Consider the following 11,678-nt stretch of genomic DNA (forward strand, 5'->3'; position numbering starts at 1 on the left):
CGTGCTGCCCAGAAGCTGCCTCCCTCACCGAGTATCACGCATGCTGGTTCTGGGGCTGGAGGGGTAATGACAGATCGTGCTGCCCAGAAGCTGCCTCGCTCACCGAGTATCACGCATGCTGGTTCCGGGGCTGGAGGTGTAATGACAGATCGTGCTGCCAGCAATCATCTTCCCAGGTATGTACTGCTCCGGGTTCACAAGCTGGGGATGTATGAGAGTCACTTCTGCTCCAGTGTCTCTCAGCCCAGTGGCAACTGTACCCCCGACCATGACAAGCTGCAGATTCTCTGCGTAGCTTGTGGCATTCCTGGTAGCACACAAAGCCGTTGGGACTTCACTGGGGTTTGAGGCCTCACTGGATTTTGGGGCCTCCCTCTTCCTCTCTGGGCAAGTCGTGCTGATATGACCCACCCTGTCACATACAAAGCATTTCCGAGTGTCAGGTTGCCTGAATCCAGGAGACAGCGGTGCTTGCCTCCTCTGGGTGCTGGGTGACACAGGTTTAGCAATCTGTTCTCCCCTCCAGCTGAGCGTAGTAGTCCTCCGGGACTCAGGTGCTCTATGGGCGGTGTAGGCATCGGCCATTTCCGCTGCCTCATCCACGGTCTTTGGCTCTCGATCCAGCACAAACAGCCGGACCTCAACAGGACAGGTGTGTAGGAACTGGTCCTTTATCATCAGTTCCTGCAGGGCATCCAAGGTTTTGACTGACAGTCCTTTTACCCACTGCTGGAAGGCAGTGTGCAGGTTGCAAGCATGATCCAGGTAACTGTCATTAGGACCTCGCTGCACTGTCCTGAAACGTTTGCGATAAACCTCTGGCGTGAGGTGGTATCGCGCAATAATGGCTTTCTTAATTGCCTCAAAGTCTGTTTCTTCTTCCTGGGGGAGACTCACAAATGCCTCCAGGGCCTTGCCTCTCAGCCCTGGTGTGAGGTATCTTGCCCACTGCTCACGGGGCACCCCATACTGCCGATAAGTCCTTTCAAACCCCTGTAGGAAAGTGTCTATGTCAGAGTCCTTGTCCATAGCGGGGAACTTATCCAGGGGGATTCTGTGGACTCGCTCACCTTCGCGTTCTGCGGGTCCAGCAGATCGGTTCTGCTGCTGAAGTTTAGCCAGCTCCAGTTGGTATCGCTGTTCCGCGTGTTCCCTCTCGGCTTGCCGATGTTCCAGGATCAGCTTAAGGGCGCAGTTCAGGATCAGCCGAGTTCAGTAGCTGTAGATCAGCTTCCAGAGATGTCATCTCCGTGTTCGGTGGATCATCCAGGACATCGTCTCCCCTCGCATTCTGTGGCGGGAGCGATTCCTCCTCTGGCGTGTCGTGAGCTGCATCCGCTGGCGTTGGAGCATGGGCTTGCTCTGCCTCATACTCCTCGAGGGCACGAACTAACTGCTCCTTAGTCTGGCCGCTCGCCGTCTCGATGCCTTTGTGCTCACACAGGTTGAGTAGCATCTCTTTGTTTTGCCTTGCATAGCTGGATGCTTTCTGAGCCATCGTGTTGCAAAATAAAAATAAAAATAGGGGAGGGAAAGCAAACACCAAGTGTGTATCTTTGAGGGAAAAAAAAAGTATATATATTCTGCACTGAGTAGACTTCTGTAGGCTAGTTGCTTCTAGCAAGCTTCCAGCCTTTAGTACTCAGAATAGCGAGCTAAACTGCGTACTAATGTACTAAACATTCCCTCCACTGCCAGCCAATTATGTCAGGAACCGGCCCGTGGCACGCCTGCGTATACGGTTCCCGACTGCGGGTTTGACCAGATCGAGAGGGGAGCAGCCTTATTCGAGCTAAAACAAGGCTGGGACCCCTCAACACACTTCTCGTATTTTGTACTAGCATATTTAAAGGGGTTCTTCCGCGAATGAGGAAAAAAATAAAAAGTGGTTTATGCATAAACTATTAAACATCCTTCTAAAATAGTGTAAAACGTTTTTTTTAAAAAATGAATGGTTTCATCAATACAACATGTAATGTAAACAGTGACGGATGACGGACTGGGAGGCTAATCCATTTGTTAGGGGTGGGGTTTTTTTACTTTCTTTTCACAAACATAACTCCTGCCTAAGTAGTCTTCAGTGGTATAACCCACTTCTAGCAGGAATTGCTGTTACAGCCCTAACTGCTGAGCTCAGCGGAGCTGCTGAATATGTGTTTACATTGTTGCCAGGCAACCAGACCCCGTGCAGAGACTCGTTTGTGAAGAGTCATAAGCTGCTAGGAGAATCAGTCACATCTACACCATATGATTCTTTGTCAGATTTGATTCAATATGATTCGATTCATTGATTTGATTCAATCTGACATGTCCGATTCATTATTTGATTCAAATTGAATCGAATCACGAATCAGACATGTCAGATTGAATCAAATCAATGAATCAAATCAAATTGAATCGAATCTGACAAAGAATCATATGGTGTAGATGGAACTGATTCATTCTCCCAGCAGCTTATGACTCTAGGGCCCCCTAGTTTAGGTAGTGACAGGAGCCCCCCAGTTCAGGTAATGACAGGAGCCTCCCAATTCAGTTAGTGACAGACAGGTACCCCCCAGTTTAGGTAGTGTCCCCAGATAGCCAGGTCTATAGGTGTCCCAAGGATAGGTAGCCAGGTCTATAGGTGTCCCCAGTATAGATAGCTAGGTCTATATAGGTGTCCCCAGTATAAGTAGCCAGGTCTATAGGTGTCCCCAGTTTAGATAGCCAGGTATATAGGTGTCCCCAGATAGCCAGGACTATAGGTGTCTCCAGGATAGGTAGCCAGGTCTATATAGGTGCCCCAAGTATAAGTAGCCAGGTCTATAGGTGTCTCCAGGATAGATAGCCAGGTCTATAGGTGTCCCCAGTATAAGTAGCCAGGTCTATAGGTGTCCCCAGTTTAGATAGCCAGGTCTATAGGTGTCCCCAGATAGCCAGGACTATAGGTGTCTCCAGGATAGGTAGCCAGGTCTATATAGGTGCCCCAAGTATAAGTAGCCAGGTCTATAGGTGTCTCCAGGATAGATAGCCAGGTCTATAGGTGCCCCCAGTATAGTTAGCCAGGTCTATATAGGTGTCCCCAGTATAAGTAGCCAGGTCTATAGGTGTCCCCAATTTAGATAGCCAGGTCTATAGGTGTCCCCAGATAGCCAGGTCTATAGGTGTCCCCAGATAGCCAGGACTATAGGTGTCTCCAGGATAGATAGCCAGGTCTATAGGTGTCCCCAGTATAAGTAGCCAGGTCTATAGGTGTCCCCAGTATAAGTAGCCAGGTCTATAGATGTCCCCAGGATAGGTAACCAGGTCTATAGGTGTCCCAATGATAGGTAGCCAAGTCTATAGGTGTCCCAATGATAGGTAGCCAAGTCTATAGGTGTCCCAAGGATAGGTAGCCACGTCTATAGGTGTCCCAAGGATAGGCAGCCAGGTCTATAGGTGTCCCAAGTATAGTTAGCCAGGTCTATATGTGTCCCCAGGATAGGTAGCCAGGTCTATAAGTGTCCCAATGATAGTTAGCCAGATCTATAGGTTTCCCCAGGATAGGTAGCCAGGTCTATAGGTGTCCCCAGGATAGGTAGCCAGGTCTATAGGTGTCCCCAGGATAGGTAGCCAGGTCTATAGGTGTCCCCAGGATAGTTAGCCAGGTCTATAGGTGTCCCCAGGATAGGTAGCCAGGTCTATCGGTGTCCCCAGGATAGGTAGCCAGGTCTATAGGTGTGGGGTGGCAGCGGAGAAAAGAGTGAGCGATGGGCACAGCGGTGGGGAAGGGGGGGACGTCTCCCCCCCCTTTCCTCACCTTGGGGCGCCCCCTCTCTCTTGCTCCCCCCTCCAGAATTCAGTGGTGCGGGTGGCAGCGGCGGGACACTTACTCTATTCTTCCAGCGCGAGTGACTCTCTCTCTCTCAGTGTGCCGCTGCTCTGGTCTGGACTAGACCAGTGTAGCAGCGCACAGAGAGCTCACTGACTCACGCCGGAGAATTGATGAATTGTCCCACCGCTGCCCACATTACTGAATACTGGAGGGGGGAGCGAGAGAGATGGGAAGCCCCAAGGTGAGGGAAGGGGGAGGAGACGTCCCTCCTTCCCCAGCGCTGTGCTCCCCTCTTCTCTCCGCTGTCATCCCAGGGCGAGCCCCCCCTGACCTGACTTCCAGGTTCGGGTGACTAGGGGGAGGGGAGGCGGGCCCCCCCTGACCTGACTTCCAGGTTCGGGTGACTAGGGGGAGGGGGGGCAGCAGCTGGCCAGGGGAGGGTGGATGCCCCATTTTGCCTGACGTAGGGACGCCCATGGCTATGCTATCACCCTAGACACTCGTAGACGGATGTTCTGATCTATGGTGAAGGGACATGAAGAGATGAGAGACAGCTGTGCCTCAGATATACGGGAATGGGTGCTGGACCAGTATTGTATACTACCCCATTCCTATAGATTGTAAGCTCACAAGGGCAGGGCTCTCTCCCCTTTTGTGTCTTGGAATTCATCATTATACATTGAATTCATCATGTTACTTTTGTCACTGCAATTATCAGCTCTGTATTTTGTATGTTGGTGTACAGCATTGTCTGTATTATGTACCCCATGTTTGTTTCTTACTTTGTACATCGCCACAGCGTATGTTGGCACTTTATAAATCATAAATAATAATGCTTGTAGGTATCTTGGCCACGCCAATAAAGCTATAATTGATTTGTATTCTCCTCCATACACAGCTCTGACGAGTCCCGCAGATGAGTGAGAGCAGACATAGCAGAACACTCAGTCACTGAGGAGAGTCTGAACAACGTTACTGCCATATATGGGCAACCTTGCAGCCACTCATCTTCACCAGCATAGAGCTACATCACCCCCTGTGGTCACAGCTGGTACTGCTGCAGCCATACAGCCATTGGTATTGTATATGCTGTGCATTCCTGATGTCATACATGTCTCAGTGCAGTGACAATCAGAGCTGGGACAAGGTCCTTCAGCACCCAAGGCTGAGACCCCAAAGTGCGCCCCTCCAATCCTGCCACCCCAGCCATCACACGCTGATTGCTATTAGACTAAGAGGCACCACAGGGCCCACAACCTCCTCAACACCTTAATATGTAGTTATCTGGCTTGCAGTCACTGCCATGTATCCCCTTTTCTTATTTCTTTCTGCCTCAAACACAATAAGGAATGACAGCTGAATGAATTCTGCGCCCCCTCCTACACTGCGCCCTGAGGCTGGAGCCTCTCCAGCCTATGCCTCGGCCCGGCCCTGGTGACAATAACCATGAATGAGGTTCTGTATCCGCTACTACAGGGACCATGTGACACAAACTAAGAGGTGTGTGTGTGTGTGTGGGGGGGGGGGGATATAGGTTACAGACAGGGGAAGAGGACCTGTCCCATCAGGCTTACAATCTAAGAGGTGGGGGGACACAGGATACAGGAGGAGGGAAAAGGACCTGTCCCATCAGGCTTACAATCTAAGAGGTGAGGGAACATAGGGTACAGGAGGAGGGAAGAGGACCTGTCCCATCAGGCTTACAATCTAAGAGGTGAGGGAACATAGGGTACAGGAGGAGGGAAGAGGACCTGTCCCATCAGGCTTACAATCTAAGAGGTGGGGGAACACAGGATACAGGAGGAGGGAAGAGGACCTGTCCCATCAGGCTTACAATCTAAGAGGTGAGGGAACATAGGGTACAGGAGGAGGGAAGAGGACCTGTCCCATCAGGCTTACAATCTAAGAGGTGAGAGGGCACAGGATACAGGAGGAGGGAAGAGGACCTGTCCTATCGGGCTTACAATATAAGAGGTGGGGGGACACAGGATACAGTAGTAGGGAAGAGGGCCTGTCCCATCAGGCTTACAATCTAAGAGGTGAGGGAACACAGGATACACAGCGAGGGGAAGAGGACCTGTCCCATCAGGCTTACAATCTAAGAGGTGAGGGGACACAGGATACAGAGGGAGGGAAGAGGACCTGTCCCATCAGGCTTACAATCTAAGAGGTGAGGGGACACAGGATACAGTAGGAGGGAAGAGGACCTGTCCCATCAGGCTTACAATCTAAGAGGTGAGGTGTGATGATCCGCTCAGCTGGCTGCACAGGCAGACAGCTGTTTGTCCATTCCTCTAGTCTGTGGGCTGCAGGTCTCTGGAACAGAGACCTGTCTTTCCATTGCAAGTTTCTGGTCTGTTCTCTTGCTGGGGAATTTGCATGCATTCGTTATGCAAATCCCCTACCTGCCTTCTTTGATGACTGGCACTATAAGAGCTTTATGTTTCCCAGAAGGCTTTGCTGGACATTTCCCTTCCATGGTCTGTTCCTGATGGACACTGCTGGAGTGTCAGCCATTGCTATCTAGTATAGTTAATTCCTGGGGGTTGCTTTAGGCTCCCCTTCTAGCCCAGTCAGGTTGTATTATCCGTATTGCCTGTTCTGTCTTGTCTTGCCTGTTTGCCATTGTCCTGTCCCAAAGGTGGTCGACAGGAAATGGTTCTGATCTCTGTTCTTGGAGTATAGCTGGTGCAGCGGTTGCTACCAGCTATCTCTTCTCTTCTGTTCCCTGGGATCGTGCTAGCTACTTTTCGCTAGCGCTGGGGATCCTTCTGTTCTGCTACTCTGTACCTGGATCGCGCTAGCCACTTTTCGCTAGTGCTGTGGATCCTATCTCTCGCTTGTCCCTGTTTTCGTGTGTCTGTCTTGTCCGCTACGCTTGCTGGAGGCTCGGTGAGGTAACCGTTAAGCAAGCGCTCGCGTCCTCTGTTTCATGTTTGTCTGTCGATGGTTAGTTAGGCATGCTTGTCTCTATTGTGCTTATCACGTGGAGATCGCGCATAACCGCGTGCACTGTTGCGAATGAGTGCGGTGTTCGCGGTTAGCTAGCGTTTGTTGTTTTCCATATCTCCTTATTGTATTATTTGCTGTGCCTTTGCTACCCTCGTATTCTATTCTGATCTGCCTTGTGTCACGTCTGGCGATCGCACCTCTCGCGATCGCGTTCCTATTTCGTATCTGCTGTTGTGTGTGTGCGCGGTCGCGGGGTGGCGACTGGATTGGCGCACACACATACAACCTGTCCCTTTGCTCAATCTCATTCGCAATCGCCTCTCTTGCATTGCGTTCTGCGCTTCGTACAATTCCTGTCTGGCACTTGTGGAGGTACAGAGGATTGGTTCCTCTGCACTCCCCAGCGCCATCTGCCGACAGGAATTTCCCTCTACAGGTGCGTAGCACCTTTTGCTGGGTGCCTGCAAATATACGCTTGTGGAGGAAATCCGCTGTGTCAGCGCACGTCTGGTGCGCTGACCACGGAGACGATTCCACAATCGTGACAGAATGACCAGCCCAACCCAAAACCCCAGTGTAGACGGAATTTCCGATTTGTACGATTTTGTCGAATATGGCTCTTGTACCTTTAAGAGATTTAAAAAACTTGAACCTGAATCAGCAGACGAATTTTTGTCTGAGTGTACGAAACTGTTAGCGAACCCTGAATTCCAATGCACCCCAGTGTCTACCTGGGCCCCCCAAATGGTCTACAGTGGCTGGATAGTGTAATGGTTAAGGGCTCTGCCTCTGACACAAGAGACCTGGGTTCAAATCCTGGCTCTGCCTGTTCAGTAAGCCAGCACCTATTCAGTAAGGAGTTCTTTGGGCGAGACTCCCTAACACTGCTACTGCCTACTGAGTTCGCTCTAGTGGCTGCCTCGCAAGCGCTTTGAGTCCGACAGGAGAAAGGCGCTATACAAATACTGCCATTATTATTATTATTACATTCTGTTGGGGGGCGAAATGTCAATGTGGACTTATGATGTGTTAGATCATACCACCCTGAGTCAAAGACCCCTGGAATTCTTGGCCTTTTTAATTCACAATTGGCTGAGATTACCTCAATTACCATACCCCCTTAATGAGTTGTTGTCAGCAGCTCAATCAGCTGTTCCATCTACTCTTTCATCCACAAAGCAGCCATCCAAAGCCTCTAAGTCTAAACGTAAAAGATCTAGGAAGGCTTCCCAGCGGAAAGATCCGTTGCCCCTAGCAACCACAAATAAAGAGGTTATTTCTGTCAAGTCTGAAATGGGCAAAACCATGCAGTATGATAATGATGTTTATAATGCATCTGCTGATCAGTTTCCAGGTTTTTTGCCCCAATCCAAAGCTTATGTGGATCCTGCTATAGGTAGGATCGCACACTATATTAAAGCAGTTAAAAAATCTGTACTCGTTCCTGATCCCCCGGAGCAGTGCTTTTCAGCTCTGCTAGATTTGGGCGCAGCCGGCGCCTCCATAGACTTCAATAGGAATCATTCCTATTGAAGCGCTCAGTGAGTAACGTCGGCTTCGTCAGAAGACGGAGCCGAAGTTACTTAAAAACATAATAATTCGGCCTCCAGCAATCGCTGGAAGCCGAATTATTTCATTCCCCCACTATCCATGTCGGCCTGGAGGGGGAATAGTAATTAAATCGGCCCGGACTTGTGCAGAAGCAGGATCAGCCATATACCGCTGTATCCAGCGCCCAAGTCTACAGGCGCCGATTTCAAATGTACGCCTGATCCCCACCCATATGGAGATTATTTAGATACTGGGTTGTTCGAACCGCCATTTGCCTCATGGGAAATCGGGGCCTTGGTGGAGGAATTTGATTTAGATTGGAAAGCCTTTTGCGATTTTTACATCGCAAAAAGCGCGGATGTCCTGAACGATTGTCTTGACTCTGTGTGCCTTTTGATTGATTCTGATGAATGTGACGAGTGTGTTGTGGATCTGGTGATGTATGTGTGGCAGATCATTTTGGATGAATTACACACACACCAATTAATTGATCCCAATAAAGAGGTAAAAGATTCCCGTTCTGTTCCTGCTCCAGTTCCATCTGTAGACTGTGCGCACTATGATTGTTCATCCTTTGTTAAGTGTGCATGGGAGCCCCCGTTTGAGAAATGGGAGATCGAGCTCCTGGTCTATGAATTGGAATGTGATTGGAGATCGTTTTGCAATCAATACCGTTCTAAAAACGAAGCAGTTTTGTATGCGTGCATTGAGTCTGCGTGCACTTTAATCAAGACTGGTGAATGTATCTCTGACTTTGTGACTCCGCTGTTTGACGTGTGGAGAATGATTTTGGATGAACTACATGCGCTTCAATCTGCTAAAAACACATTGTCAGCGGACGATTGTTCCAATCCTCTGGATTTAAAGAAAGTGAGTTTTGAATGCATTCCCTTTCCCAAAGCAACTGAGTGTTTGAAGCCTGAGTGCAAGTCGTTCAGAGCAGTTGCTTGTGTGGAAGTTGAACCAGTGCGGTCTGATGTGGCCACCGCACGTATGGCTGCAAAAGGTCTGTGTGGTCCTGTGTCTAAGGAAGACAGATCTTTTCCCTCAGGTTCTCTAAGATCGTCCGTTTGTGAGCCTGCCATGGGGAAAATTCCTAAGTTATGCTACTTTAAGAAAATTATTGATGTGTCTAATAAAGTTTCTCCTGTTGTTGTCGCCACTTCTTTTGCAAATGAATCTATGTCTTATTCTGTTCGCACCTGTGCAGGCCTGTTGCCTGATGACAGTTGCTCCAGTGTTTCTGTCCTAGATGCCTTGCAGTCTGCTCCGCAGATCGCGGAGGTTTGCGATATGGAAGCGTCAGTTTCGCAACCTAAAGCGATCTTGGATCCGCAAATTTTGCGCTCTGACTCCTTGGATTCGACATTGTTAGCCGAATCTAAGGGCTCGATTCACAAAGCGGTGATAACTCAGTTATCACGCCTAAAAGACTTTAGGCGTGATAACCTTTGCACCAGCAAAGTTATCACCGCTTTGTGCTCTAACTCGCGCGAAGTTTCCGCTTAATGGGCACTAATGGGCTTAATGGGCACTTCGCGCGAAGCACGGTGTGCTGCGCGCAAAACTTTGCGCGCGGGAGTTCGCGCAAATTCCTTCAGATCACGCCTAAACTAAGTTTAGGCGTGATAAAGGGCTTTTCACAGGCGTGCAAAGTGTTTGCACCGCTTTGTGAATCAGGTCCCAAGAGTGAGACAGCGCTTCGGTTTTGTGAATCTGATGCTGAAGCTTCTTTGCCTTGTCCAGAGAAGCTTTCTCTGAACCTGCCCTGTACCATGAATGAAGGCATGATGTCCACTTGCATTGACATTTGCGAGTCTGATTCTGAAGAAAGTATTGACTCTCCACCCAGTACTCTGGATGAGTCAATATTGCCTTGTACAATATCTCCTGCCCTGCCCCTAGAGGCTCGTCTAGGTATTGCTGCTATTTTTACCTGTCTTTCTGCAGTTTTGGAATTGCAAGCTAGTTTGACTGCTACGCAGAGTTCTGGGTGCAGCGAGATTAAAGTTAGGGAGTCAGTGTGTGGTCCAGTGAATATTCCTGTACGTTCCACTCATGATGATGAAATTCAGTCTCAGTTTATGGTGGAACCTTCCCTGGGACATCTGCCCTGTTCTCAAAATAAAGTTCCAGTTTTGCCCTGTAACATGGATAGTACAGAATCCTTCTTAGACAACTTGAAAAATGATGTTCCTGAGGTCTTGTTTGATGATCTAAAGGTCTCCGAGTTCCTCCCAAAGGGTGCAGAACTTGTAGGAGATGTCTCCTGCCCCCCAGGTCCTTCTGAGGTGTTGCCCACTTCAGTAGGCATTGCTGCCTTGCTGACTACTTTTGCAGCTCTTGTGGAGCTTCATTCATGTGTAGTCAATGATGATATTACAGTTACAGAAAATTCTGAATTTGTATCCGAGTCTTCTTTTGAAAGACCAGTACCTGTGACCTTTACTCGTGATGATTTTCTGCCCGGTTCTGGTTTTGGCCTTGTCGTGTCGGACTCTGAGGTTGGCAGTTCCCCGACATGTCCTGAGGTTTCTCCTGTACTAGTGTACCCCGATGTGCTCTGTGACCCAGAAAGCCCAAGTGTGCCTCGGTTACCAGCGTACTCAGATGCTTCCTCAGTGGAGACATGTTCCGATATAGCCTGCCTGCTTGCATGCCCAGAAGTGGTCCCTGAAAGTCCTGATCTTGATGGGTGTCCTGCTAATTTTGAGTCTGGAATGATCATAGGTTCCATAGGGGTTCTTGGTGGTTCTCCATGTGAGCCTGGTGAGCGTTCTGGCTTCTTGGGATCTCTGCAGAGCTTCAAGGCGTTCTGGGAGATTCCGGGAAAGGTTTTGCTTGGTGCCCTGAATACGATCAGCAATGGCTTTGGTGTTGTAAGGGACACTTCGAACAGGTATTGCGGCAGGTTTGGTATTCTTGGACGCTCCTTGGAAGGTGGTGGGTATTGTCTGGAGGGTGTCGATGGCTTCTTCTCTGGTGTCCACAGTCCTGATGGGTGTTACGCTGAGACTTGCAGTGCTGATGGGCATGTTTCGGTGGCTTCTGCTTCCGATGAGGTCGGTTTCGGATGGACTGACTCTGGAATTGGGCCTTGTCGGGCTGTCCTGACCTTCATGAGTCTTCAGTTAGAGTTTTGTGATGATACCAGTTTTGAGGGATGTCTGGAATCCATCCCTAGAGGGGGGGGGGGGGGGTACTGTGATGATCCGCTCAGCTGGCTGCACAGGCAGACAGCTGTTTGTCCATTCCTCTAGTCTGTGGGCTGCAGGTCTCTGGAACAGAGACCTGTCTTTCCATTGCAAGTTTCTGGTCTGTTCTCTTGCTGGGGAATTTGCATACATTCGTTATGCAAATTCCCTACCTGCCTTCTTTGATG

The sequence above is a fragment of the Hyperolius riggenbachi genome, chromosome 1 (genome assembly GCF_040937935.1).
Source record: "Hyperolius riggenbachi isolate aHypRig1 chromosome 1, aHypRig1.pri, whole genome shotgun sequence".
In the NCBI taxonomy this organism is placed as follows: domain Eukaryota; kingdom Metazoa; phylum Chordata; class Amphibia; order Anura; family Hyperoliidae; genus Hyperolius; species Hyperolius riggenbachi.